Source organism: Rattus norvegicus, chromosome 16 (assembly GCF_021556685.1).
Source record: "Rattus norvegicus strain SHRSP/BbbUtx chromosome 16, alternate assembly SHRSP_T2T, whole genome shotgun sequence".
NCBI lineage: Eukaryota > Metazoa > Chordata > Mammalia > Rodentia > Muridae > Rattus > Rattus norvegicus.
In genome coordinates this window covers 17,490,080-17,501,368 of record NC_141549.1, presented here as the reverse complement: position 1 = coordinate 17,501,368, position 11,289 = coordinate 17,490,080, and the positions used below count along the sequence as shown (strand labels likewise).

General features: G+C 49.0%; 1 protein-coding gene across 1 annotated transcript in view; it reads right to left on the bottom strand.

The window, feature by feature from the left end:
* Med26 (mediator complex subunit 26) overlaps positions 1-11,289 on the bottom strand; it is a 49,918-nt gene that overhangs the window by 5,676 nt on the left and 32,953 nt on the right.

Genomic DNA, 11,289 nt, shown 5'->3' with positions numbered 1-11,289 from the left:
TCAGGTAAGGTACCAGGCCTAGATTGGTTCCCAGACCAGGAGGTAGATAGCCTATAGGCCATGGATACCCCCAGCTTTTCTAGTCTGCCCGTTTCCGCTGAAGGCAACCACCATACCTCCCTTGCTTCAGGGCTCTGCCTTCTGGGAGAGAAGCTGTAGTGAGCCGAGAGCAGTCAGCAGCCCTTGTACTGTCCCACAGCCTTTCACTAAGCCATCCCTCTGTCACCAAGGCAGGCCCTTCCTTGGGAACAAAGGCCTCCACATGTGATATTTCATCTGGGGCTGGGGCTGTAAACACATCCACATTACAACAACTGACCCTGTTGCCCCATGGGTGGGTAGCATACCTAGAGACATGGCTCCTATACTCACTTCTGACATGGGATGGCCAGAGATTCCATGCAAAGAGATCATTCCCAAGAGAAGACAAAGACAAGTGTCCCCTGGCCTGGGATCTTGGTACCGCTGAGCTCCTGAGCTTACTCCACGGCTTCATCTCCACCCAGTGACCTCACCCTGGTATATTTAGAGCCCTGGGTCCCCACATACTCCTAATCCAGCAGTCCTTGCTGATCCAAGCCCCAGTAGCCTGGCAGCACAGAGAGTCCTTGTCCTTGGACAGACACCATTCTGCTCCAGACAGGAGGAGGGGGCAGAACACCTAGGGGAACCAGGTATTAGGTTGGCACATAGGAAAACACCCCTCCCCCCAAAATTCTGAGCAGCGCACAGACCAGCCATAGTGCCTTCTGGGGACTATATGGATCAAGGTCTGGGGGGGGGGGGGCTGCCTAGGTGCTCAATGTCCCATGGCAATGTCCTGCCTGATGGGCCACCTTAGCAGTGTGGGCTTCCAGGAGACCCTGGGGGAATACCACATCCTTGTGTTCCCCTGCAGCTTAGATCGTTCACCTAAGGAACTGCCTGCCACACCTACAAGGTCCACACTGCTGGGGCCACTCTGTAGTCAGTGTAAGAAGCCCAAGCATTAAAGCAGTGGTTAAGATGAGCTAACCTGCCTAAGTTAAAAGCAAAAAAGAGAAGAAGTGAGCTGTCAGGTAGGCTCAGGTGCCCAACCAGTAGGACAAAGCTGTTAAGGCTAATCCACTGCCACCACCATAACAGACACCCTATCTTTTCTTGGTTGTTCCTCTTACCTGTATGTCAACACCCACCCACTCATCTCCTGAATGCTGTTCTGATTCTGCCTGGGGAGTTCTTGGCAGTGCTCTGAAAGACAGCTTCAGGGCAGGTCTGTAGCTCAAAGTCCTAGCAGCAGGCCTGGGAGCCATTTACAACCTGCTGCTGTCAAGAATAGCCTGATACTTTTCTACTCATTCCCAGTGCCCAAATATTCCCAAGCACCCTGCCAACTGGCGAAAAGGAGTGCTCCGGCACCCGGCCTCGAGCCATGCACTTGCATACAGTGCTGCCTGAATAGACAAAGATCAATCTGTATCACCTTAGCAAGCAATATGGCCAAGCTTGCCTCCCCTCCCTTCCCCATCAGTGACAGGCTCTGCCTACTCATTTGCATTGCTGGACTTTCAGTGTGGTAGTACATGCCTACTACGTACAGTGGCTCCAATGGGAAGGCACATTTGCAGTGGCCAGCAGGGGCACTAAGGAAGCAGGTGGCATCCCTGTGGGTGCATACAAGGGTGCATCAAGGAACCATCGCAGGCCCTGATGGAACATGAATATTAATAATAGAGCATTGAGAAACAGTGGACAAAGTCAGGCCACTGGGTGCATGCCTTAGGGCATCTAAGGAGCCACTGTGGCAAGTCCAAGGATGCTCGCGTGCGTGCGTGCGTGCGTGAGAGAGAGAGAGAGAGAGAGAGAGAGAGAGAGAGAGAATTTTCCTACTGTTAAATTGATTGTGCTGGGCATTTTGTCACGGTAACAGGAAGGTACCACCCCATGACATGTACTAAGTATTAGGTATTAGGCAGGGACCTACCTATCTATACACAAAGATCCAAGGGCCCAAAATAGTCTCAGCTTCATTCCCTACTAGGCTACAGCCTGTGCTGACTCACAATTCCTGGTAGGCAAACCCATGACACCTACAGCTCAGTTCACTGTGAGTCTGAGGAAGAGAAGCAAGCCAGGCAGAAAACACCAGGTCTGGCATTGCTGAGACCCAGACATGGCAAATGACACCCCTCAGGAGGCAGTGACTATTCTACTAGTGACTATTTCCTTTCATGCTTAAATCTGGCTCTAGGAGACTCTGGGAGGTGGAGGTACAATGAATGTTTTTCTGCCAGTGCCTCCAGGGCTGGGGACAGTCAGCAGGACTTCCTAACTTAACTCAGAGTACAAGGTCTTCTATCTTCAGACGCTCCTGAGCTGCTCTGACAGACCTGAGCCAAAAAGTATACCCTAGGAGCTATAACACCTCACCAGGGTTGAACACCAGGCAGGTCTCCTGCATCCCTCTGACAGCATCCAGAGTCCCAAGTGGAACAGCACTAACTCAAAAGCTAATGTGTACAGGGAGAGGCCTGCCAGAGGATGGCTACCCATGGGGAATTTCTGGCCCCAAGCTGAAACAGGGAACCAAGACACCAAGTCTTAGAGCCCTAGTCTCCCCACAGGTCAGCTCATACATTGGCTTGCCATACGTTGAAGTGGGAACATGTGGCAGGGATATCTGCACAGCTTTGGCCAGGTTTTGGGGGCTACAGTAGGCTCAGCAAGGAGGAATGGGCAAGCTGAGGAGTAAAGGAGCCATCATTTCTGACCCAAAGGATTTTGAATATTACTATTGTGTGGTACATGAGGCAAAGTGGAGGATGCCAGGTTGGTGGCTTCTCATAGATGGGTGGGGTAACCTTGTCCTGCCCAGCACTGCCTTGTGCCATCCTCTGGCAGGGAAGGCCCATTCAGTGGCCATATCTGGAATCAACTCTCATCTCTGGCCTCTCCAGAAGACCAGACTATCTTTGCAAACTCTTCCCAGCAAAGGCTTGGAGTCCTCTTTAAAATGAAGCCCAGCAGGAGAAACTAGACATCATGGTGAATCTCAGTTCTGTGAGTAGAACAGCACCATCAGATTCCTCCTTCTGGACTATGCTCGTAAACCCCTGGGGCCTGAGAAACAACTACCCATGGGGAATTTCCAGCTACAAGCTCAAACAGGAAACCAAACCAAGACACCAAGTCTAGTTCCAGTATCCCCACAGGTCAGCTCACCACTCCCTCTTCTCCCCCAGCTAACCAAAATCCCCGACGCTGGCAGTTCCCATTGTTTCCCAGAGGCATCGATGCTAATGGGACCCAAGTATGTGCATTTTACAGTGAGGAGACTGAGTCCATGCAGGACAGGAAGGTCCACATGGACCACAGAAGGCAAAAGCGTGGCGCTTTCCTGTGTAGGGTGGAGTAGTAAGTAGCATGTAAGCATCCTGTGATGTGCTTGCCCCAGCTGGCAACAGCAGAGAAACACACGGGTAACACAGCTACTTGAAGTTGGCATTCCAGATGGTCTCAGTGTTGTGTCATTTGCCCTTTCTCAAGGGCTGTTGAAGAACCATCTCAGCACAGTTCATGCCCAATGGTAGGTATCCTGAAGCTGATATATGGAGTGACTGCCAGAGCTCCTAGGCACTGCCTGCCAGTAAACTTCAGCCACATCTGTGCAGCATAGTCCTCAGAACCTACACCAACATCCCTTGAAAATCCAACAGTGTCTTAGTGGGTTTTAGGTGTTTTTTTGTTGTTTTGTTTTGTTATTTTTTTTTTAAAGAAATAGTCTAGACAAAAATTTACAAAGCTCACTGAACCTAAAAGACTCTGGAAGTGTTGATTGGCAAGAAAGCTGTGCTTTTCAAACCAAAACATGCCACAGATGGCACCCACAAGCCATCTGTGAGACTTCAGTGTGCTGTGCACTCCCTGCAAATTGTTAAGGAACTCATGAACAGAATGGGTGCTGCAGGGCATGCTCGGGGGAAATAGTCTCTTCGTCTTCCTTGCTGATGCCTGGATAAGTCACGGAGCCTGGTGAGGTACGTGTCCCCAGTGCCATTAGCCTTGTGGATCATATGGTCTCCTGGTTAAGGCAGCTTTCCCCACCACCCTGTGGATGCCTCAAACTCAGTGTGGCCAGGTTTGCCATTCACAGTGTTCTCAGACGAGGGACAGTGGGGCAGACCCCACAACCACTGCCACCGCTTATACAAAGCATTTCCCTATAAACAGGACCTACTGCTCCCTGAGGAATACCCAACACCTAAGGTAGCCTGTCACAATCCAAGTGGCTCTGCCTGCCCTGAAATAAGCCAAGACAGGCAGAACGTGCCACCACATGCCACAACTTGGCCCAGGAGATGAGAAACCCAGCCTGGGTGCAAGCAGCATGCAGACCACTCATTGTGCCCCGTAAAGCACTCCAGAGCATGGAGCAACAGCAGAAACTGATGTCTGCATGCACAATTAGCCTCTTCAGCAACACAGGCTACCCGAGAGCAAAGTAGCAAAATAGACTCTGAAGACTCTGTTCAGTGCACAGCCCTTCTTGAGTGCATGCAGCTCCTACAAGTGTCATCTGTGAGTTTGCCATTGCTCCACCCACATAACTGGAAAACTTGCAAGCCAGGCACAACTTTCCATTTCTGTCATCAATCCTCACAGAAGGGTCTTGGTGACCAACCGTCTGAAGACAGCAGGTTGGTTGGGGCTCCTCCACCTGGCCTCTCTTTGATAGAAGAGCTGCTAAGAACATCAGCTACAGGAGACTGGAAATGACCCAACACTGAGGGAGGAAACACAGTACTTGGTCCACACCTTGTGCAGAAGGCAGATCTCAAACAAGAGCAAGCCAGCTTTCCAGGAACTGTTAAGAAGCAGACTCCCGAGCCAGCTGAACACAGACAGTGAAGCTGTGTGTGTACTCAGGCTGATTAAGAGCAGATGGTGGGTGCCACCTGGCATCCTGCACCAGCACAAAGCACAACCAGGTGCCCGAGCCCAGCTCTCACGGGAGCCTGGGAAACCACAGACAACATACTATGTACTAACCAGGCCATCTCCATCATACGGAAAGTCTCTACATGCCTGCCCATGTACACATCATACACAAAGGTAAATAAATATTTATATAAATAGTTTTTACAGCTTGTACTTTTTTGAAGGATACTGTATTTTTAAAAGTTGTGTCAAATAGCCTACTTAGGAGCTAGAGAAAGAATTCTTGGCTTTTGTGTGCAGATGTGTGCTTCCATCCCAGTACTAGAGGTAGGGTACAGGCAGGTCCCTGGGGCTCACTGGCCAGCCGGTCAAGCCTACTTGGCAAGTTCCAGGCTAGTGAGACATACTGCCTTGAAAATAAAGAGGATGGGCTGGGGATTTAGCTCAGTGGTAGAGCGCTTACCTAGGAAGCGCAAGGCCCTGGGTTCGGTCCCCAGCTCCGAAAAAAAGAACCAAAAAAAAAAAAAAAAAAAAGAAGAGGACGACAATGATGATAGGCAGCTCTTCTCTGACTTAACATGCATGTTCACACTAACACACACCTTGGTGGTTCACTTGGTGCTACATGCCTGTCATCCCAACACTCAGAAGTACAGTGAGTTTAAGGTCAGCCCAGACGACACAGAGAGAACCCCACTTCCAAAACAAAACATGGAGTTAGGGAGTGCTAGAAAACAAGTAAAAACACAATAGCAAACTGGAGAGATGGCTTAGCAGTTACGAAAAGAGCATCTGTTCTTGCAGAAGGCCAGGGTTCAACTTCCCAGCACCCACTTGGAGGCTCACAATCATCCATAACTCAAGAAACTTTTTCTGACCTTGGAGGGCAACTGGCATATATGTGGTACACAGACATACACGTGAGGAAAACACTTATACACATAAAAATAAGTCCCAAGGGAGACAGAGGCAGGAGAACATCAGTTTGAGGCCAGCCAGGATTACATATCAAGTTTCAGGTTACCCAATCTCAAAAAATAAATTTAAAAAGTTAAACTGAACATAAGCTATTCTGTGAGAATCCTGCACTCTGAGAAGGCCACATATCCCATGGAGATGGAGGCAAGCAGCTTCCACTCCTGTGGACCACGGTCTCAACAGTATCAACATAACCCCATCTGCCTAAGACCAGTGGCATAGAACGCACTACGCAATTCACCTGGAACTGTCCACCACATCTGCTGGGATCAGAGCAGCTGACGGTAACCAAAGCACTTTGGAGGCACCACACAAGGAGCTCTCTGGACAGCTCCCTGTCACCTAGTGGAAACAACCTGGGGACAGGCAGGCAGTGCTCAGGGACCAAGTACCATGAGCTCTACTCAGCATGACATATGTCTCTACACACACCAGGGTGCCAGCTAGCCTGGCTCATGACCAACCTCATCTCCCTGTGCAGTTGGCACATACCTGCTTCCACACTGCTAGTGTCACCAGTAAGATGAGGACACTTTTGTGAACAAGCAAGAAAAGAAAGCAGCGGAGAGGAGACAGGGCAGGTGGCTATCATCTGAAAAGGAGGGTAAGTGGGTAGAGTAAGTAAGGCCAAAAGGGAAAGCCCAAACCACAATAAACAAAGCATGGGCAGCTGGCCCTGGAGAAATCCAGTCACTGAGAGCAGAGAACCTGTCCCAGGGCAGCAAGATCACACTTGTCTCCTCCCTGAGAACAGTCATAAGAAAGAGGCAGTCAGTTCTACTCAGCTCTGGACAGGAGGTGCTGGCCAATGCAATTAGGCAAAAAGAAGAGGCCTTCCAAACAGGAAAGAGGGGTGAGTGCCACACCCTGCGTTCATGTTAGTTCTTGTGAAGCTCTTAGGGCATCTGAGCAGAGCTATAGGACAAAGTATTTCCAACACAGGTTCACAAGTTAAAGACTCCAAGCCAATCCCCTACTGACAAGAGCAAGTAAAATATGAAAGGCCCAGGAGATGATTCAGTGAGTAAAGGTAAGCACAACCAAGCCTGACAACCCAAGTTTAGTCCCATACTCCCAGGCTGTCCCATGACCTCCACTTATGCACAAGATAAATTATGTTAAATTCTTTAAAATTATCAAGATAATTACATATGGATGAATCTCACTACATATAAAACCTCAGCACGGAAAACTTACAAACACAGCTAAGAAAATAGACAGATGTCAATGCAGACACCAAGGCTTTGCACTCCACTGTCTAAAACCAATCCAGAGTGGACTCGGGCAAGATCAAGGTCAATTCAAGCAGATACTTTTGGAGAAAGTGGCAAGCTGATTCTGAAATCACATAAATCATATTGAGACAACACATAATGCCTTGTCATCAAGTGTGTCCCTGGGACACGCACAGTACAAGAAAACAGAGTTCTACAAATTGTTCTCTGACTTACCCCCTCTTCCACCTGCGCGCGCGCACCCACACACCCACACACCCACACACTCACACACACACAGAGTTGCATGCACACATATGCACATCCCACAGAAACCAACAAAAACAACAGTAACAAGATCCTTTTAATTTAATAACCAGGCAAATGAGGCGGGTGGTGGCTGGCAGTGATAAGCCCATTTACCCCAGAAAGATACAAAAGAGCAGACACACACACTCAGTGTATGTCAATACTATCTATCAGTCATTAAGAAACGCAAAGTAAAAGTCCCATGAGAAATCACCACATACTCCCTCAACAACTAAAATTAGAAGAACTAACCTTATCAAGGTTTGAGCAAATGGTTTGCTCGCTTGTTCATTCATTCATTCATTCATTCATTCATTCATTCGTTCGTTCGTTCGTTCGTTCGTTCATTCATCTGTATGACATCAAACTCCTAATCCTCCCTCTTCACACCTAGGAACACTGACATGACAAGCATGTGCTGCAACACCCTTGGTGGAAATTACAGCCCAAGGGGCTAACAATATGACTCAGTAAGTCAAGATGCTTGCTACAGAAAGCCCTGCCACCTGAGCTGAGCCCCAAAATCCAGACTCCAAGAAGTGGTCTTCTGATCTCTAATGCATATCCACACAAGCATTCGTGTAAGGAAACTAAGAAACCAACCAATCCAGTGTTAACAACATATACACAAACTGTGGCTAGGAAGATGGCTCAGCTGATAAAGGTGTTTGCTGTTGAGTTCCACTCCCTGGAACTCACGTAAAAGTGGAAAGCAAGAGATGATTCCATAAAATTGTCTTCTGACCTTCACATGCACACTATGACACATCCTTAACTCACACTCACACTCTCTCTCACTCTCTCTCATTCTCCTCCCCTATACTTACACATAATAAAAAAGAATGGATTTTACTCAGCAACAAAATAAACCATGACACACTATATCACGGATAATCTTCAAAATCAATACACTGACAAGGACTGTCCCCCACTTAACCTAAAAAGGAGTGTGTGCATGGATATTGTACGGATTTACACAATTCAAATAAGGGCAAGGCAAAGCCAACCTACAATGGCTCAGAGGAGAGCAGCAGTTGCCTGGGGGTCGGGAAAGGAAAGGTGAATAATACCGAGGGCCAGGAAAAGGCTTCTTGGCAGTGATGTATTTGTCATGTCACATGCCTATGGTAAAGGGCACACAAATGTACCTAGCTACAGACTTCAAATGTGAAGCTTAGTGTATGTCAATTATAGTTTAATAAAAATGGGGAAAAATGGGGGCAAGGCATAGCAAAGTAGGTATGGCACAAAAGTAGGAGCGGTGAAGCCAAAGCAGGGACATTTCTTTGTTGCAGAAGACAGGAATGAGCACCCCATACCCCAGAAGGAAAAATCCCTCGGGCTTTCTCTCTCCAGTGAAATGAGGAAGGACAACAGTTCAGTCTAAGGATCCAGAACCTTGGGAGTCTAAGGACCGACAACCAAAGACACAGAGTACACTCCCAACTTCATATCGGACTCCCCAGCACTGACAAGCACCAGCTCCTCCTCTGGAACTTAGCACATCCCTACAGATACCTGTGCACTAGAGACAGCATGTCCACAGCAGAATGGGAATGAATGGGAATGGCTAACCTTGGGTCAGGCAGGTGTCAGCACTCAGAAGCTGCGCGGTAGCTATACTGGTCACGTCTCAGCCAGGTGACTAGTCTCTAGCCTGCCTGTAGTGTCTCCACTACACCTAGAACCCAGGCGTAGGAGCCAACTACCCAGCTTCCCAGAAAAGGCAGACAGCTCTAACTTCCAGACAAACATCAGAGCTCCCCTTAACAGCACCTGCAGCAGGTACTACGGCCACCCTGGGAAAGCAGCTCAGTGCCTGGCACACTGCCCCACCCTGGGTGTGCAGAGTCTGTGTCTAGCCATCGGGAGTCCCAGTTTCCACACCATACTTCAAACAAGAGACCTAGGATCTTGTTTAATAGGACTTTTTAAGGGATTCATATGCCCTCTGGGGCAGGCACACAGCAGTTCTGGGAAAGGTCCGAGACGCAGCACCAGCGTCTGTGCTCAACAGTGGTCTGAGGGCTCCTGTTTCAACCCCACCAGATCTCCATGACAACCCTAAATGTACAAGGAGTGTGCAGAGCTCAGGTTCATATGCACTCCACAGAATGCCCTCTCATGTCAGCCTCAGAGTCCTCCAGAGGAAGGAGGTGTGACAGGTTCTGAAGAACTACCACAGGATGAAAGGCAAAGGGGTGCCTAGGGTAATGGGAGAAGAGCCATAACCATCCAGCTGTGCCCAGTCAAAAACAATGGCTCCTGACAAGCACAGGCCCTCAAGCCTACATGCTTGGCAGCCAAAACCATTCACTCACATGTAGCAAGGAACTAGCTGGTCACCTCCTAGTAAGTACTGTTCACACCTGTGGCATTCCCCAGCCTCAGCACCCAGCTCCAGAGCTCTAGGCCGAAAGGGTGTCTCCTTTCTCCTGTCCCCTCCCCCTGCCAGTATTTCTAAGAGCATTTGCCTAGGTTCCAGCAGGGATGCTGGTAGCTACTGTAGGTGGGACCGGTTACAAGCCTTAACACAGGGCGGGGGTGTTTCATAGGGCCCAGTCAACTGTTTACTAACCACTGCCTCACATCACTACAGATCCCAAATTTAAAATGGCAAAGACTCAAAACAATGGCACAGACATGTCACACACTGCCTGCCTGCATTAGGGCAGTCAACTCTGAGGGTGGGTCATTGATCTACTGGTGCCCATCACAAATGAGCATGAGGCATGGTACAGGGCCTCTAATCACAGGCAGCAAGGAGAAAAGAACAAATTACCCCACACTGGGCCCAGTGACATCTGGCAGATGTCAACAGGATGAAGTCTTGGCCATTTCACTAGCATATCCCCCAGGCTGGGCCCAAGGCAAAGCCAGTACACTACCTCTCCATTCCTATCCACCATGAAAGCTTGCTGTGTGCAGCAAGGGGGTAGCACACAGAGCCTCTCCCAACAGACCCACCTTTTGATTCTCTGTCCCCCAGACCCCTCAGCCTGCCTGTCACAATGACGCACAGCAGGGATTCCATCAGGTTTACTCCAATATTAAAATATTTGGGGTCTCTCTCTCTGGGGCAAGCTGAGCCCTGAAAACACCAAGTCAGTATCTGGACATCACACTTTCTCCTGTACCCAACTGCTGCCCATGAAGGGTGACAGGAACACAAGAGATTCTCATGAACACAGAGATTGCTGTCCTGGGTGGGCTGGGGAGACCTTAGCCAGGCACAGTGAGGTCACTTCTGTCCCACTGAGGCCTTGGTCAATCATGCGGGTTAGTGCTCTTTCAAGGCACACTTGCTCAGCAAGGCCAACTGGCTTTTGGAAGTCTTCATTTCAAAGCAGTGGTCCTGGCAAGACCACAAATATGCTATCTTCAGTCTACCTTCTTGGAAATTATGGGCAGATTCCAAAGTGTTATGTAATGAGGTAGGAAGTACAAAGCCAAGCATTGGAGCACGTACAGACCAAACATCACAACCACTGCATGAACTTGGTGACAGGGAAGTCTCAAGGCAGTGGACAGAGAAGCTTGTGTTACACCAGCAAGTCACTACAGCTCACCAGGCAATGTGGCACTGAGAGACCAATGGCACTGGACAGCTTCTGGTGAACCAGGACAAAACTGGCTCCTACCCCTGTCAGACTAAGAAACTATACCAGCACTCTGGTTTGGTCCAGAACCAATTACATGGCCAACAGAGTTAGGGCTGCAAAGCTACTCCAAAGACATGTAGCATACCATGGCTAAAAGCTGGAGGACAGAACCCTGTGAAAGATTTGGGATTCCTGTCATCAAGACAAGACAGCCTGCAAAAACCTGGGCATGTTAGTGTAAAGTACACTGTGAAGAGGCCACCATCAGG